Source organism: Chinchilla lanigera, unplaced genomic scaffold (assembly GCF_000276665.1).
Source record: "Chinchilla lanigera isolate Chin_1 unplaced genomic scaffold, ChiLan1.0 scaffold00028, whole genome shotgun sequence".
Lineage (NCBI taxonomy): Eukaryota > Metazoa > Chordata > Mammalia > Rodentia > Chinchillidae > Chinchilla > Chinchilla lanigera.
In genome coordinates this window covers 17,536,030-17,554,443 of record NW_004955429.1, presented here as the reverse complement: position 1 = coordinate 17,554,443, position 18,414 = coordinate 17,536,030, and the positions used below count along the sequence as shown (strand labels likewise).

At 39.5% G+C, this 18,414-nt stretch overlaps 1 long non-coding RNA gene across 1 annotated transcript in view; it reads right to left on the bottom strand.

Moving 5' to 3' along the window:
* Positions 1-18,190, bottom strand: part of LOC106148817 — a 49,412-nt gene extending 31,222 nt beyond the window's left edge. Inside the window, exons 1-2 of the long non-coding RNA XR_001234509.1 lie at positions 18,135-18,190; positions 8,221-8,466 (exon numbers count right to left, since the gene is read on the bottom strand). This is a non-coding gene — a long non-coding RNA (uncharacterized LOC106148817). The remainder of the gene's footprint in view (positions 1-8,220; positions 8,467-18,134) is intronic.
* Between the last annotated feature and the right edge of the window lie 224 nt (positions 18,191-18,414).

The following is an 18,414-nucleotide window of genomic DNA, read 5'->3' as shown; positions in this document are numbered from 1 at the left end:
AGGAACCCTACCTAAAACAAAAACAAAAACAAACCTGCAATATATATATACATACCAGATTTTCTTCCCTATCCATCTGTTAATGGGCATCTATATTGGTTCCACTTCTTGGCTACTGTAAATTGTGCCACAGTGAACAAAGGTATGCAGATGTCATTACAGGATGCTGACTTTAAATTCCTTTGGGTATATATCAGTGGTATAGTTGGTTCAATTGGAACTCTATTTTTAGTTTTTTGGGGAATCTCCACACCATGGTGGTTGTACTAATTTACATTCCCACCAGCAGGGTAGGTGGTTTCCTTTATCTCCACATACTTGCTGGCATTTAATGCTTTTTGTGTTCTTGGTGACAGCACTCTGACTGGGTGAGATGGAATCTCAATGCAGTTTTGATTTGCATTTCCCTACTTTATACATTTTTTTAAGAATTGCCTTTTTAGCCCTGTATACTCTTGCTGGTTGACAAATATTTCATTTCCTACCTTCCCTACTCATGAGGGAACTAAAGTCAACAAGACTTTCGTTACTTTCTCATCATTATCACTATCAGCACTAGGAAGAGTGGTCACTAGAGATTAGAAACCCCTAAAAGATGGCAGAAATTTAAGAGGGATCATGTAGACCAAACTTGCAGGAATACCATCCATAACATCGTCAAAAGACCCAGCCTATACTTGAATATTTCTGATGGCAGAAGCCCCCCTCACAGGTTAGAATTTACAATCCTGGATAATCTCAATGACACTTCACACTGTTAGGCAGATTTCAGTCCAAGAAAGGGCTTCTTCCCAAACTGGGACAACACCCACCTGTGGAGCAGCAAAGATAGGGCCACTCCTTACTCAAGACAACTCTTTAAGTATATTCAGATAGTTAGGTTCCCGAGGCTTATCTTCCATTTTTCCTCATTTGACATGATGCCAACAGCTCTCATCTCTCTATCTGGGTCTCATTCATCTGGACAATTCAGATGATCATTGTCCAATAAAAGTGTAACATGTAAATGCACATAATACTCCAGATAGTACCTGAGCTAAAAGAACACAGGGACTAATAGATCTCTTACCCAATGCTGTGCATCTGTAAATGTTCATCAAGATGAGCCCCTTTCATAGCCACATAATACAAGTCACCTGAGTCTGGTATGGTAGCTTCCAAATGGAAAACATACAACTCTGTGTTATGACTTTTGCCTAGATGTCTCTCCAAAGCTTCATGTGGTCATAGGTGAGGCTTTCTCAGAGATGGCTGGATCTAGAGTGTATGATGCTGGAACTGATTCATTGTGCAATGCAAGGGCACTAGGATTAAAGGTGTCAGAACTACCTGCCCCTTAGGGTAAGGGGATAAGATATAATGGACAGAAAGAGCTATGGTCATCCACTGCTGCTTTGCTACCTTCCGCCCACTATGAATTTTTCTCCTCTGCCATGCCATCTTATCTTGGAGCCAGCCGATTATGGACTAAAACCTCTACAAACTGTGAGCTAGGTAAACCTTTTCTCCTTTAACTCTAGGTGTTGGGTATTTTGTCTCAGCCACAAGAAAAGTAACTAAGACACTCCAGGGCTGGGTGTGGCTCAGGGGTAGAACACCTGCCTACTACAGGCAAGACTCTGGGACCCGTCCCCAGCAGCACAAAAGAGCAACACCCTTCCACTTCTATTACACCTGTCTTGACACTTTTATACTTCACAACTCAAAGCTGCCTGATTGTCTTTGAAGGGACATTAATTAGATAAGCCTCCCAATTTTAGTATTATTTACAAATTTTGGTAAACCTCTTATTCTACCATTATTCAAGACCCATACAGCTTCACAACAGTAGAATTTATAATCTTGTATAATTACAACTAAAACATGCCAAAACAAGCAAACTTTGTCAAATGACTAACTAGAAAAGGATATTGCAGTGCACATAGCAACAGGCTAATTCCTACAAATTCATAAAAACAATTGATTCATCAATGAACAAAGAAACAGTATAACAACCATTTATCAGAAAAGGAAAGATACACTGTACCTTTTTTTTCTAAGTACTTGGACCTGAACCCAAGTCTTCACATATGCTAGGTAAGTGCTCTACCAGTGAGCTACATGACACCCTCAACTCTTTTCTTTTTTTTTCTTTTCTTTTTTTTTTTTTTTTTTGGTACCAGGAATTGAACTTAGGACCTTGCACTTGCCAGGCAGGCGCTTATGCCACTGAGCTATGTCCCCAGCCCCTTCTTTTTCTTTTCTTTCTGGTTTTGTTTGTTTTTGAGACAAGGTCTCTGTTAAATTGCTGAGGCTGGCTGGCCTTGAATTTGTAATCCTCCTGCCACAGGTTCCCAAGCACCTGATTTAAAAATATATGATAATAGACCTGATTTGACACATGATTTTTACATAGATAAAAATATTTTTAACCTCATTTGTAAGATTAATGAAAATTAAACCTACAATGTGATACTATCTTTTACTGGCCAGAATGACAAAGATCAAAATGTTTGGTACCATACCTAATTTGTAAGGATAATGGGGAAATAAGCACTCTCAAAGATTGTTGGTTGTAAAATGAATTCATTTCTTTAGAGAACAATTTAAAAATATCTATACAAATATAATTACAATGACTTTTTCTTTGGAGCTTAGCTGTTGATTGAAGCATTTCTAGTAGCAGAAGTGCTAGAGGTATTTCAGAATCAATGGGAATAGTTCCCACAAATTTGTTTCAACAAGCTCCACAGGTGATACTTACACACAGTTCACACAGCACTGTTTAGGAGACTCCTGGGAATTCTTCCCATTTAAAATGGCAAAGCTTCCTAGTAAAAACTATTTTACCCTCCATTTCCTGTCTCTGAATGCAGCCAGCTGTGCTAACTAGAGTGCACCAATCATTTTATAACCAAGAGGTGACACAGGAGACTGAAAGGCCAACACACCAAGGCAAACAAGAATAAGGGGGTGACCACTCTGCACCCTGAATATTGCTGAGCTAGTGAACTAGCTCTGAGTGACCCATCTGTTTGCTTCTGCTTATAGGAAACAATTCAGTCTGTCTGGTTTTAGTTCCATTAGAGCTGTTACTACTCTCATTTACAAGTGAACATACCCTAAATGGTAGCCCTTCTATTAATGGAAATAAGGGAACCTCATGCCCTAGTAGAACTGCGTGGCAGACTGGCTGGCTGGAGAATAGCACTGACTGCAGATGCAATGTGGGAATCATGTAAATAGGGACTGAAACACTATGCAGCCATAAAAATGGCAAGTTTATAATTAGTAATGTATGTTATCAGGAAGAAACAAGGTGCAGAACTGTTTGCACAGTGAGCCTCCGAGCTTTTTAAAGGTCAAATATAAATATACAGGTGTATTTTTTATATATGCCTATATATAAAGTGTCTGGAAGAAGACACAAAAAGTGGTAAAAATGGTTGTTTCTAAGCAAGAGAATCAGCAGTTTGAAATAAAATGTTTTAAAAACCACTTCTCATACTTTATGAGTATGATAAAAACACAATGAAAAAATTTTTTAAAATTTATTATAGTAAAAGACACTGCCATGAATTCCCCTCCAAATACTCACCCTCAGTTCCAACACACTTATCCCATTGTTCTTGCCATTGTCTGACATAATTCTAGGAGTCCTCTTTTGTGAGTGTCTTTAGCTGTGCTGTCAGGGCTACCTCACAGTCTAAAACTGACTTGAAGGTTTACCTTTCATGGTCATTTTCACTTTGGGGAAGAGGCAGAAGCTACATGGTGCCAGATCCAGCGAATATGGTGGATGAGATGGCAGATGAGGGCACACTTACTTTGACAGAAATTGCTGTTTGATCAGTGAGGGGTGCTTAACAAATATGGTGAATATTTAAATCTAAAGATTTATTACAGTAAAAGACCCACTGCTCTTACTCCCCCTCAAAATACTCCCCCTCACTTTGAACATATTATCCCTTCATTCTTGGCAATGTGTCTTTTACTGTAATTTTTTTTCTTTTTTTGGTACCGGGAATTGAACTCAGGACCTTGCAAGGCAGGTGCTTGTGTCGCTGTGCTACATCCCTGGCCCATGTAATATTTTTTTTCAATCTAAACATTTACTGTATTTTTCTATCACCCCTTTTATGTGTAAGAAAAGCTTTAGAGTGGGTCAAAGCTGACAGTTATGCAAAGTTCTGTAATAACATCATTTGAATACTAGTATCTGACATGACACCTTGCCACTAGAAGATGCTTAAATATCTGCTGACTTGAATTGCTATGGGATCCATCCTAAAAACCACCACTACGACAAGAATCTAAAGAGCAGAAAATTAACTCTCCACAATCACAGTCTATCACATAATTGCTTTTTTCTATATTCTCCACAATGTCTGAGTACTGTCCTGTCAGCAAGGAAAAGCAAGCACAAAACACTCCATATGCCCAAGGCACCACTAACAAATCCTAGCCTCAACCTGCTATTTCACTTCTATTAGAACATAAACTTAATTAGGAGAGGAACTTATCTTCTTGAATCTTTAACACCTACAACAGAGCCAACACATATTTACTCAATAAGTATCTTTTAAATAAATAATTGAAAACAAGGTCTCACATAAAGTCCTAGACAAAGCTACATCTAACCACAACTTGTCTACTCTGGCTATTTATATAAGCTTATCCGGCTGAGGATGCTAAACAGACTACATATTTTTAGTCAAAAATCACAGGAGAGAGATTCTCACAATCCCCTTTGACAGGACCTTTAAAGTGTCTTTCAGCCCTATAACTAGAAAGGAAAAGTAGCTAACAGCCAACTGGTCCCTAGCCAATCCTCATTTTTCTTCTTTTTCAAAGTAATTGCTAAGCCAATTTAAAAACCCTGAAAGCATGAAACCAAAACTTAGGAACTAACAATCAGTGTGGTTGAGAACATTCTCAAAGTACATTTCCCAATAATACTTTAAAGGAACAATTAAGCCATCTGCTAGTAATATTACTCAAACATCCTAAATTTCTCCTATCAAGAGCATTTATCATCTTACCAGGGTTTAGAAAACACTTTGCTTTTGGAACTAGACTTTTATCTTCAACCAGACTTTTCTCTCCACTGCCTCACTAATGTTACTCCTATCAAGGTTACCACACTGCTAATCAGATGGTTAACCCTCAGTGCATCTGACACCACTGGCAGCTCCCTACTCACCTGCCTTCATCTGGTTTTCAGCTACCAAGTGTCCTCGATGTCCCTCCTCACCTCCCTGACCTCCAAGATCAGAGTAACTAAGTTCTGCAACCACTTCTTCCTTCCATCTCTACTCCCTATTGTCAGTACCACTCAGGGGTCTCTCTCCAGCAGATCCTTCCCTCCTCAATTCAAGGCTCATAAAACCAAATGCCGGCCCAAAAGCTTCTTCCAATAGAAACCTAATTCAGTACCAAAACTGAGCTTCTGTTCTCCCCCACCACCAACTTGTTTCTTTTAGTCTTTCCCATCACAATAAATGGCAACTACATCCTTCCAAGAAGTCAGTGTAAAACCCTGGGAGTTGACTTTAAACTCTCTGCTTTCTTTCATAGAGCATACCCAACCAACCAAAACTTATTGACTCTACCGGAAAAATGTATCCAGAATCACACTGTATGTCACCACTGTCCCTGCTATCCTCTAGTGCACACTCTTCTCTCACTTTCAATCACAACGACGCCTCATGTGTGATCTGCCTGCTTTGCCCTGCCCAATCACCACTCTATTGTCAACACAGTCTGAGGAGGGATCACATCACCTATTGCCCAAGCCCCTGAGACTTCCCCTTTCCCTCAGAATCAGACTGAAGGTACCTAGGAAGAGCAGGAAGCCTGAGCACCACCACAGAGCTTCCAGGAAACAGGCCCCACCTCAGGCCAGCAAATTAGAATCTCTATGGCACCCCAATGTGAGAAGGCCCAGAATGTGCTACAGGAAAAGCACCCACACTGTTACCCCTTTTTTTTTTTTTTTTTTTTGAGTCAGGGTCTTGCTACATAGCACAGGCTGACTTTAAATTCACTATGTAACCCAGGCTGGCCTTGAACTCATGGCGATCCTCCTGCCTCAGCCTTCCAAGTGTTGGGATTACAGGTGTGCACCACAATGCCTTGTAAAAGACTGCATTTTATATGTATTATTTATCTTTTCTACAGAAGCACTATGAGGGCAGAAATTTTTGTCCATTTTCTTCCCCCCACCATACTCAGAACACAGTAACCACTTCATATTTTCAGATGTATAGAGCAATAAACAAAATGAGTTTCTTTTTTTTTTTTTGGTTTTTCTCCGGTACCGGGAACCAAACTCACGACCTTGCGCTTGCCAGGCAGGTGCTTTTGCTGCTGAGCTAAATCCCCAGCCCCAACAAAATGCGTTTCAATATGACAGTCACTAAACCTTTTAAAATGGCTCCTTACTACAGAAGCTGACTTTTTCCCAGCATCACATACAACAAATCTGTGTTTTAAGACAGAGTATACTGAACAAGCACTATATAAACTAATGTGCATCCCTAATTAAGAGCAGAGTCACACCAGGTGTGTGGCACACACCTGTAATCCCATCATTTGGGAGACTGAGATTACAGAAGAATCACTGAGAGTTCAAAGCCAGCCTGGGCTACATAGTGAGTTCAAGGCCAGCCAAACTACATAAAAAGACCCTGTGTAAACTGGCCTCCCCCCACAAAAAAAAGAATGGAGAGTTACAAATCTGATTAATGGCCACGGCAGGCCCATGCTATCAAAAAGTTGCAGAAAGAAAAACTGAGAGAAATGAACAGGCATGCCTCAAACCTACGACGCAGTAATAACCCTTTATATTGGTCTTGCATACAAATTTTCTCATTTGATTCTCAACAATGCCCTAAGCTATGAAAAGTAAATAATAATTTGCCCATTTTAGAAGTGAGCAATATAATTCTTAAGGTATAGCAATAATGTCAAAATTGAGACTAGTCTCTTGATTTTTAGTTCAAAAATATATACTATCATACTTCTTCTTGCAAATGATACTGTACCAAGCTGTAAAACTGTGTAAATATGTATTATTGGCAGATACTAACTTTTCCCAAACCATCTAGGTTTACGCAAAATGGGAACATAGTTCACTGAAGTCACATTCAGCTTGAAGAATAAAAACTCAAACTGCTTCCTGTTACTTGTGAGTCTAACGCCAGTGCTGGCAAACCTATAGCACCCATACTGCAGTGGGCTGTCTGTCTCACTGAAAGTTCTAGAAGATTCACCATCACTGGTCTAACCCCATGCTCAATAACATTCACGAAGAATGTTAAGAAGTAGTCTGTTATATACAACAAGAAGTTCTTGTTAAGCCACTATAATTGCTAGAAGAGAAACTGGGAGAAATGAAAATGCAACATGTAGAGGACCACCTGGACAACTCTCCTTGAAAGAAGAGCAATTATCTCTATTTTGGCTAAATGTGGCCCTATTTCCATGTATAGCCAGCTTTGTATAGAGCTGGCTAGGACTTTTCCTTATCTCCTCAACTGGCTTTAAGCAATGCAAATCAGTCTAGCGAGGTGCTGATTTGTATGTTGTCTTTGAAGCAAGCTCCCAAGAAGGGAGGGAAAGCCACTCTCCACCCGGTTGGCTGGGACTGAGCCTCAAAAAAAAAAAGACCCTGACATCTCAAGGCATAAAAAATTACACATCAGAGCTCAAGTACCAACCTCAAAACATTAAATACTGCCTGCAATTGTGTTATGCAGATTATTCTTTCTGCTATTTCTCTCTCTCTGCATATTACAGAGGTGATTTCAGGCCTCCTACCTAGCCCAGCTCACAGCTCTCATGTACTTCCCGACATTCTCACAGTCACTCATCCCTGACCCACTCCCCTCTTCAAGGGTTAATAAAACCTGGGTTCAGTCCTGGGTCAAGGTCTTTGATCCAGTTATCCATCATTCTAGGTGGACTCAGAACCCCCTTGGCTCCCCACAACTGTAAATTATGCCTTAGTGTCTTTATTCTCTCCATGTGTCGCACTGGAAGTGGTAGATTGGAATTAACTCGCTAGAATTCCAGTAACTTTTCCATGAGATTACAAATATAAACTTCCCAAACTGAGACAAGGAATAAATCAATGAAAGAGAACTGAGTTTTAGAAAGGACAGTGTCACGGTTATATCATTATTTTGTACTGCCCTGAATGCCTAAGTACTGTGATTTTGCAAAAGAAAATAGACCTACCTCCTTAAAATCCCAGGACAGCCTTCCTTTCTTTGCATAGATGAGAACAAACAGTTGTAATCCAAAATGTTCCCCAAAAAGTTCTTTTTAAAGAAGACAAAGACATCGAAGATCCTTATGAAAAGAGACCCAATCTGAGAGGATGGACACTGTGTCTTCCAAATCCTGTGACCAGCTGTTCACCAAGCATCAGTATCTGCAGAAAGGGCTGACCATGGGTACCTCTTCTCCAGACGGTAACACCAGCTGGGACAGAGGAACAAGAGAAGGAGAAAGAAATGCTACTGAGTGTTGAAAAGAAATAACTTGGCTGATAGACATTACTAGTTCTCAAGCTCCAAACTTTTTTTAGTTAACTTTAGTGCACATCAAAAGATCACATCAAGGTAATGTGTGTGGCCAACCGTAGATGGCACTGGGGGTTTTAAGTGAGAGCAACAACCAAAGACTTCAGTGGCAATCCAGCCTGCTTACTAATAGATAAACTGAATCATAATGATACAGAAAAGTGTATGTTAAGCTTTTTTACAGCAAGACAATAATTACATCACACAAACATAGATTAAATAACAGTCTATATCAGTGGTGGCGAACCTATGGCACATGCGCAGCAGCAGGCACGCAGAGCCTTCTCTGTCAGCACTCAAGCCAAGTCCCCTCAGCAGCCTACCGTCAGGTAACAGTTGTTTTTTCTAAACTGGTATATATAGTCTAAACAGACCAAGCATTCTGGTATCTCATAAAATAAGTGCTATATAATTTCTATAAGTACTATATAATGTGAACTATGACAGCAGAAAACATCAGGCAAAACTGCATATGTAGGTCTAGCAGAGAAATTAAAAGTTAAAGTGGAAACTGAGGGACATCCAAGTTAAGTAGACATAGAGTAGTTTTGTGTACCCTTGTTAGGAAGTTATAGAACCAGAAACCCATTTATATTTCAGCAACAAGTACAGACAGTACTTGAATCTGTCATATCACACATTTCTATCGAACTACAAATTATAAAATATATGGTATACTGAAATACAATGTTGCATGGGATTAACAGCAGAAGAAAAAATTACTGGCCAGGCAGGGTGGCACACACCTGTAATCCCAGCACTCGGGATGCTGAGGAAGGAGGATCGTTGCAAGTCCGAGACCAGCCTGGGCTATAAAGTGAGCTCAAGGCCAGCCTGAACTGCATAGCGAGACCCTGTCTCAAAAAGACAGGAAAAAAAAAAAAAAATTACTGAATGTAAAGAGAGCAATAGAGACTAGCCAAGACATAGCCAGGCACAGTGGCACATACCTACTGTCCCAGCACTCTAGGAGGCAGAGGCAGGAAGATAGCAAGTTAGCAAGACCCTGTCTCAAAATTAAACACAGCTCAGTGTTAAGGCCTTGGGTTCAATCTCCAGTATAGAAAGGAAGAAATCTCCAGTATAGAAAGGAAGAAAGAAAGAAGACGGGAGCAGAGTCAGACTGACTCAGCATAGAGTAAGAATGGAAAAAAAACGCAGAGCAGTGAGCTGAGCTATGAGATAATCTGAAGGAGGCCAACACCATATGTATAAATGGAACGTGTACTATCTGAAGAATAATAACCAAAAATTTTCCAAATTTGATGAAAAATATAAGTTCACAGCCTCAAAAACCTCAACAAATACCACAGGCAACAGAAAAAAAAAACAAAAACAAAAACATGAAAAAAGCCATAAGGAAAAAGCACTGAAGAAAACAGAAAATACAGAGGTACCTTGACTCATAAACTTAGTTTATTACATGATTCTGGATAAGATGGCCGTGGTCATGTTTGTCACCTGATGCAGAGTTCACAAACAAAAAACTTTGCCCAATGCTTCTGTCTGCAAACCAAACTGTTCACAAACAAAGCATTCCTGAACCAAGGTACCATTGTATCTTAAAATCATACATTTGGTTTTGAATATCACGTCTGATTTTATAATACCCAGAGAACACTTAAAACTCCACAACAGTGACGAAAATAACAAACAAGCAACCAGATTCAAAAAATGACAAAGGACCTAAACAGATGTGTCTACACAGAAGACACAGAAGCGGCGAGGACACCCAGGAGGACATGCTCAGGATCACTGCCACTCGGAAATACAAATTATAAGTAGAGGGCAGACCAAAACCAACTGCCACAGATTAGGATGACATTACTGGAAAAAAAAAAAAGGAGAAGAAGTGTTTGTGAGGGTAGGGGAAAAGTGGAACCCTTGCAGCAGCACTATTCACATGAGCTAAAGCTGAAAACAACCCAAGTGTCCATCAACAGATGAATGAATGTATTGCTTAGCTTTCTTGTTGCTGGGACAAAACACCAGACAACTGCAACTTGAGGTGGAGAGTTTTTTTTCTTTTTTGGGGTTTTTTTTTTTTGTCTTTTTGAGGCAGGGTCTCCCTGTGCAGTTCAGGCTGGCCTTGAGCTCACTTTGTAGCCCAGGCTGGTCTCAAACTCGCAATGATCCTCCTGTTTCAGCCTCCCAAGTGCTGGGATTACAGGCGTGCGCCACCATGCCTGACTGGACAGGTTTATTTTCCCTTATAGTTTCAGAATTTTCAGCTCATAGTCAGCGGGCTCCAAGGCAGAAATAATGGAATGGGAGGGCAAAGGAAAGCTGCTCAACTAATAGAATCCAGGAAGAGTGACTGGGGATTTAGCTCAGCGGCACAGTACCTGCCTGGCAAGAGCGAGGTTGTGAGTTTGATTCCCGGTACCGGAAAAAAAAAACAAAAAAAAGAATCCAAGAAGCAAGCAGGGAGAACCCAGATAGAGTCCCTTTGGCCACAACCCCATGACCTACTCAGACACTTGCAGAATCATGCTTTACTCATCTCCTAGGAAACTCTGAAGTTAATCCATTTGACAATAAAGACAGCATCATAGTAGGTAAATAAAACATGGTATGGACAAATGGAGGAATATTATTCAGTCTTAAAGGAAAAAGGTCCTCCATATGCCATAATATGGATGAACCCAAGGACACTGTGCTGTGTATAAAAACAAAAGTCACAAGAAGACAAATCTGTGTAAGAAGTTCACTTATATGAGGAAGCCAGAGTGATCAAACTCACAGAAAGTAGAATGGTAAGTGCCAGGAGTCATGGGAGCGAAACTGAAGTTAGATTTTTAAGGGGTACCAAGCTTCAGTTTTGCAAAGAGTTCTGAAGGTGAGTGGTAATGATAGTTAACATTTTAAATGTACTTAACGGCACTAAACTATACACTTAAAATGGTTAAAGTGGTATACTTTACATTATGTGTATTTTACTACAATAAAATAAAAAATTCTGAGAGCTGGGCACAATGGCACTTGCCTGTAATCTCAGCCGGTTGGAGACTGAGGTGAGAAGATTATGAGTTGAGGCCAACCTGGGCAAATTACCAAGATCTCACCTCAAAAGAAAAAAGAATCACTATTATCCACTGACGAACAAAGGTAAATCTAACAAGAGCAGACTTTTCAGAAGCAGTGAAAGCTAGAAGACAGTGATGCAACATCTTTAAAGTACTAAAAGAATAAAACTGTCAGTCTAGAATTCTATCCCCACTAAAAATATATTCTACAAATAAAGGTAAATTAAAGATTTCTTCAAAAATACAAGAGCTAAAAAGAGTCCATCACCAACAAACCTTTACTACAAGATGCACTGAAAGTCCTTCCCTTAGAAGGAAAATGGTACCACACAGAAATCTGCAGCTACACAAAAGAACAGGGTCTTCAAAAAATTCAAAGTACCTTGATTAACAGAAGCTAGCTCCCATCAGACTTGCCTGTACACCATAATATTCCTTTTGTTATTTATTATTTTTATAATAAGAAATTCTAAGGTAAAAACTATTTGAAACACAGTGTGTGTCCTTCCCAGTCATAGAATTTAACATCATCCTGCTTCCAGCCTGGGTTCTATTATATAGACAGTGGTTTCCAAACCCTTTTGGAGGAGTTGTCTACAGAGGAAGTCCTTGAGATAAAAGTATGACCGTGGTCAATATATAATTTATCTATTTTCAATGTCTCCAGGGAACGCTGAAGTCACTTAGAAATAATCTACAAAGACAGCAATGTTCCTAGCTTTCAAGAAATCTGAAAAACCTTAGGTTTCAATGAATTGCTGACAGTGTCCCTAGCTGGCAAAAGAGCACTTTTGCCAAGTCTCCGTAAGGAAAATTAATTTGTCAAGCAAAGATGTCAAAGCAATGGCTGCAAAACAAAGTTTCAGGGTTAGATGTTGAAACAGGAAATGAAAAGCAGTATCTGACACTCCTCTATTATAGTGCAAGCCTCACAGGGAATGTGGTAAATAAGAATAAAACCTCTGTAATATAATATCACTGATGGCAAAGAGATCATCACAGAATGGGAACACTGCCAACTGTCCCTTCAAAGACATCGTATTAAATGCAATCCCACACATTTAGGTTCTTTGACGGCACAGCAAAACTTACAACTCAACTGAACTTAAGACCTCTTGCCACTCTGAGACCAACAATCGTCCATAACATAACTCCTCTAGCACAACTAGAGGGGTCACAAAGTGTTGTGGAGTTCAACAGTGGTACTGATTGTGCAGCACTGTAAATGTCAGCTGGGAGCAGTGGCGCACACCTGTAATCACAGCACTCTGAGGCTGAGGCCAGAAGATCACAGGTTCAAGCCTGAGTAACTTAGACTGTGTCTCAAAATAAATATTAAAATATTTTTAAAAATGAAAAGGGCTGGAAATGTAGTTCAGTGTAAAGGCCCTGGATTCAATCCAAAAAAAGAAGAAGAAAAAACTTATGAATGTACTGAAAGATACTGAACAGTAAATTTTAAACAGTTAACTATTTACTTTAGACAAATTTTACGTTATATGAATTTTAGGTCATAAAAATGTATTTCCAAATGCTAGTTATCCAGCACCTATATCTTTCATTACTTCAAAAAAAATGTTTTGCTCACAGAAAAATCATTTGAAACATTAAAATGGAATATATAGAGACTCAAGAGAAGATAAAACTACAGACGTTAAGTAGTAATTCTAATGGTTAGTGTGGGGAAGTAAACACATGAGACCTTTTTTTGGCAGAACTGGAGCCTGAACCCAGGGCCTTTGTACAAGCTACATCCCTAGCCCTTTTATAATTTTAGTTATTTTTAATTTTGAGACAGGGTCTTGCTAAGTTGCCCAGTCTGGGCTCAAACTTGCTCTCTTCCTGCTTCAGCCTCCCAGAGTGCTGGGATTACACAAGTATGCAACCATGCCAAGCACAGACACAAATTTTAAGAGCTGAGAAACTATTTTGGAAGATACTGTAATAAAGATATTAAAAGTCGGGCTGGGGATTTAGCTCAGCAGCACAGCACCTGCCCGGCAAGCACGAGGTCATGAGTTCATTCCTGGTACCAGGAAAAAAAAAAAAAAAAAAAGGATATTAAAAGTCTACCAAAACTACAGAATTTAAAACACTAAGAAAAAAAAGTAAAAAGTAAATAAGTAAATAAAGCACAAAGAATAAACCTAAATAAATACAAATTCTTACACAATCAGGAAGTACAGGAATCTCAGCACAGAATGCAGAATGTATCAAAAGGACCTAAATCCTCACAACTACATGGACCCCCTCAAGAAGAGGATGGGAATAAGCACTGACCTAAGAAATGCTGAAAAGGAGCAGAAGCTGTAAGACTAAAGGCAGAAGGAAGCACCCATAAGTTTGTTCTCTAGTTGAAGTACCCCCAAGAGCACAGAAACACCAAAGCCAGTATCATAAACTCTCAAACTGAAGAAGGTAAATGAGTAGTGGTTGGTGGGAGCCAGGTTTCTCACTGTGAAGTGGAAAGTTACAAATAGCAATGTAGGGGCTGGGCATTTAGCTCAGCAGCACAGCACTTGCCTGGCAAGCACAAGGTCATGAGTTCTATTCCGGATGCGGGGGGGACAACAACAACAACAAATAGCAATGTAGAGGTTAGAACGATCTGTGTGTACAGAGCTGAAGATATAATGAACTCAGGCCCAGACTCACACAGGCATATAGACATATATAAGTACCTATGGGTATGTGGAGGTGTGTGGGTTGACACACACATGTGTACACTCTTGCTCTGTCACCTAAAAGCCTAGAAGCAACACTTCAGTGCCAACAAACACACCTACCTCCCAAATCTTGGCTTAGCATATCATTGTCTAGGAGAAGAAACCATTCTTCCCTGCAGAATAAGTAATCACAGGACCAAAGCAAAATACATGCAAGATGAGCCTTGAAACATTTTAGATTGCCAGGAAGTAAAAAGTAATCAAAAATATAAACCAATGACAGAATACAAGGGCTAATCAAAAAATATGGTGTATGTTTGCAGTTTTTTAAATATATTACAGTAAAAGACATTTTGCATTAAAGGCAAATTACTCTCCCTCAAAATCCTCCCCCTCGCCTCAAACACACTTAGCCATTATTCTTGCCACTTTCTGCAGCAGTTCTGGAAACCCTCTTTTGTGAGTGTTTTTAGGAGGTATGATCAAAACAACAGAGCACCACTACAGAGTGCAATCTGACAGGCAGGCTTATAAATACATGACTATGCGCCCTCATCAACCTAATCAGGCACCTTTCAACTTCTGGCTCTTCCCCAAAGTCAAAATCTCCAAGAAAGGGATATGTTTTGAATTGATTCAGGACATCAGGTAGCTCCAACAACACAACTGGAGACACTCAGGAAAGAGGGCTTCCAGAGCTGCTTCAGAAAGTGGCAAGAGTGACAGGATTAAGTGTGTGAAGCAAGGGGGAATATTTTGAGGGGGGAAGAGTAAATAGCAATGTGTCTTTTACTATAATAAATTTTAAAAATTTGATTCACCATATTTTCGACTCCATCTCATCCATCAAAAAGAATACAGAAGCCAACTGAAAGAGTTCCCAGTGGCCAAATCTAAAAAAATAGTGACTCTCTTCCAAAGGGAACAGAATACAAAGGGAGAAGAAAAAGAATGACTTTACAGAGGGGAAATTATACACATGACCTCAAGCTAGGCAACAGATGTCAACATCATACTAACAAGTTATCTGATGTGTACCTCAGTGATCTGATAAGAATGGCACTTTATCTCTGTGGTCTTCCTTCCAAAAGCACATCAGTCTAAACATGAAAATATATCAGACAAATCCCAGCTAAAGAGCATCCTACAAAGCACTTGACCGGTAATCTTCAGAAGTACCAAGAAAACACTGAGAGATCCCCACAACCAAGAGGAGCTCAGTTACTAAACATAACAGGGGATCCTGGGTGGGAGCCTGAAGCAGGAAAGACATATTAGGGGGGAAAATGTGGAAATCTGAATAAAGTATGGACTTAGTAATAACAGATCAATACTGGTTCATTAATTTTGACAAATGGACCACTCTAATGTAAGATATTAATGAAAGAGCAAACTGGGTGTAGGGTAGACAGGGATTATCAGTACTATCGTCATAATATTTCTGTAACTTTAACAAATAAGAGTTAACTTTTTTAAATGTAATATTTACGAAGCTGGGTGTGGTGGTGCACACCTATAATCTCAGCACTTAGGAGAGGAGGCAGGAAGGATTGCAAGTTCAAGTCCAGCCTGAGCAACTTAACAAGACCTTGTCTTAAAATGTAAATAAATAAGTGCTAGGAATGCAGCTCAGTGTAAAGACCCTACGTTCAATCCCCAACTCCCCACTCCAGCAAAAAAAAATTACCTAAAATATGATCTTTATCCTTAAGAAACTTGGCTCACTGTGAAGTTATGAAACAAGTGTAAAATACAAAAATAAGAAAATGAATATGAATAAGAGTATACTAGAAATATGGAAGTTTAGAATTGTAAGGGAAGGCTTCAGGAAAGAGGTAAAATTTGAGTTTGTACCTTAAAATGTAGTTCAGTGCACCGAAGTAAAAACAAAAAGCAAGATAAACAGGCACACTTAGAAGAACCACCAGAATAATGAATAAAAAAAGACAAAAGAAATTTAAAACTTTAGCCCTTCCACTGAAATGGAAGTCACAGTAGCAATGCTCAAATACTTTTGACAGTCATGTGACAGAAATAATAGTTACATCATATACCCATTTAACTTACAAGCTGACCTCTGGTAAAATGTGACCAATGCTGAAGGACAAAGAAAGTGACAGCTGCTAAGTAGAGCCAGGAAATGCCAATATGGAAAGACAGGAAGCAGGTGGCTAAGTTCTTTCCCACATCTTTCCAAAGACAAGTGTGTTTGTGAGTTCAGTGAAGCAAAAATCTATATTCAAATCCTGCAAACATTCACTGACCACTTTCTGTGCCACATCTTTTCCTCTATATTATCTTGTTTAATATCCATAACTCATCTACACACCTTTATTAATGTAACGGAGTCTTACTGTGAAAACAGAATTCAACAAACTGCACAGAAGCAGAAATATGTCAGAATTCTCCATCATCCCCAACTCTCCGATAAGGATAAGGTAACTTTTAAAAAGCAAAATAACTTGAAGCTTTAGATAGCAACATAATAATTTATTCCCCAGGGCTCCTTCCTTTAGTAAAGTTCATTGTTTCTCAGCCTTTAATGTGCATACAGACTGTGTATGATCATATACATAAAAATATCCACACTATACTTTTTGAGCAACGTATGGGATTTCCAAATACCATTTCCCTCCTCTCTGATTTCTGCCTGGTGCACAAGTTTGAGGACCTAACTCTGGGATGAGGCTCACTCTGGGTTCAAAAGACAAAATCTTATATAGAAAACATTGCCACAATTAGATCTGAAGCTGCACAAGATCCGTTGAGGTAAGGAACTTTCAGTCACTAACGGTGTTCACAAAGAGGATGAAAAGCACTGAGAACATTTTGGAAAAGAACAACTGGGTGAGGAGCTCCCTCAACTCAGAGTCCACAGTGGGGAGACTGTTAAAACCTGACAGAGGAAGGCAACTAGTCAAAAGCAACAAAATGAAAAAGGAACACAGGCAATACTGTAATCACTAGCTCTGTGGGAAATGCCCTGCCTGGGACACACAGCAGCTAGCTCATTTCCACCTCAGACCTTGTGCTAGTTAGTGTCTGCCAGAGAAGCTCTTCCACCCTTCAGGCCACAGCTCAAACTGCTTCTCTTAGAGGTGAGGCCTCCTCAGCCACTAACTATCCACTTATCTCTAGTCACTCATCATCAGGTCAGCTTGTTTTATTTTCTTCATAGTTCAGATTAGAGGTCACAAACCACTTCTACAAAAGGTCAGACTACTGGGCATGGTGACACACATGTATGTAATCTCAGCACTCCAGAGGTTGCGGCAAGACGACTGCTGCCGCATTTCAGGCTAGCCTATAGTGAGTTCAAGACATTATACGGGCTACAGAATGAGACCCTGTCTCAAAACAAAGAGAAAGGTCAGATGACTGCATACAAGCCAAATCCAGCCTGCTCCATGTTTTTGAGTAGTCTCTGAGCTAAGAATGGCTTTACATATTTAAATGGTTAGGGAAAATTTTTTTAATGAATATTTCATGATATGAAAATTAAATAAAATTCGTTTCACTGCCAAAGTTTATTTGGAAAATAGATGTGCTAGTTTATGAAACTAGCCTTGAAAGGATCTTCTCTATCCACCTGCTTTTTGCGCTTCCCCCTCCTTCCTACACACACAAAATAAAGCTTAGAGAGGGCAGAGGTCTTGTCTGTTTTGTTCCCAAACTATAGGCCAGTACTTAAAAATTCTAGAACTAAGTGAGGGCTCAATAAATATTTAATGAGTAAATTAATAAGTGGCCTATAAATGTCACTCTGAGGAGTTTAAACTTCAGCCCTCAGCCATTATAGGTTTTATGACATGAATAAAAATCTTGCAGAAAAGGGCAAAATATTCTGGTAGTGAGGACCACACAGCTTAACTTACCAATGATCACCAACTGCCCAGGACACTGGGATTCTTCATCAAACTGTAGACTACAAGGTCTTGTGGTCATAAAAGATTCTCTCAACCACTGCAAGGTGTCACAGTAGGGTCAGCTGATGATCCTCCCAATTACTTTTAAGATGCAAATACAGTACTGAGAAATCTCATTTCCTATACCTAGTACACAGCATCAATCTCATGCTAAATATTAATAAATGCTCACAATTACAACACATCTAGATCATATGCTAATGAATTTTCAGGATGTAAATTCTTTCTA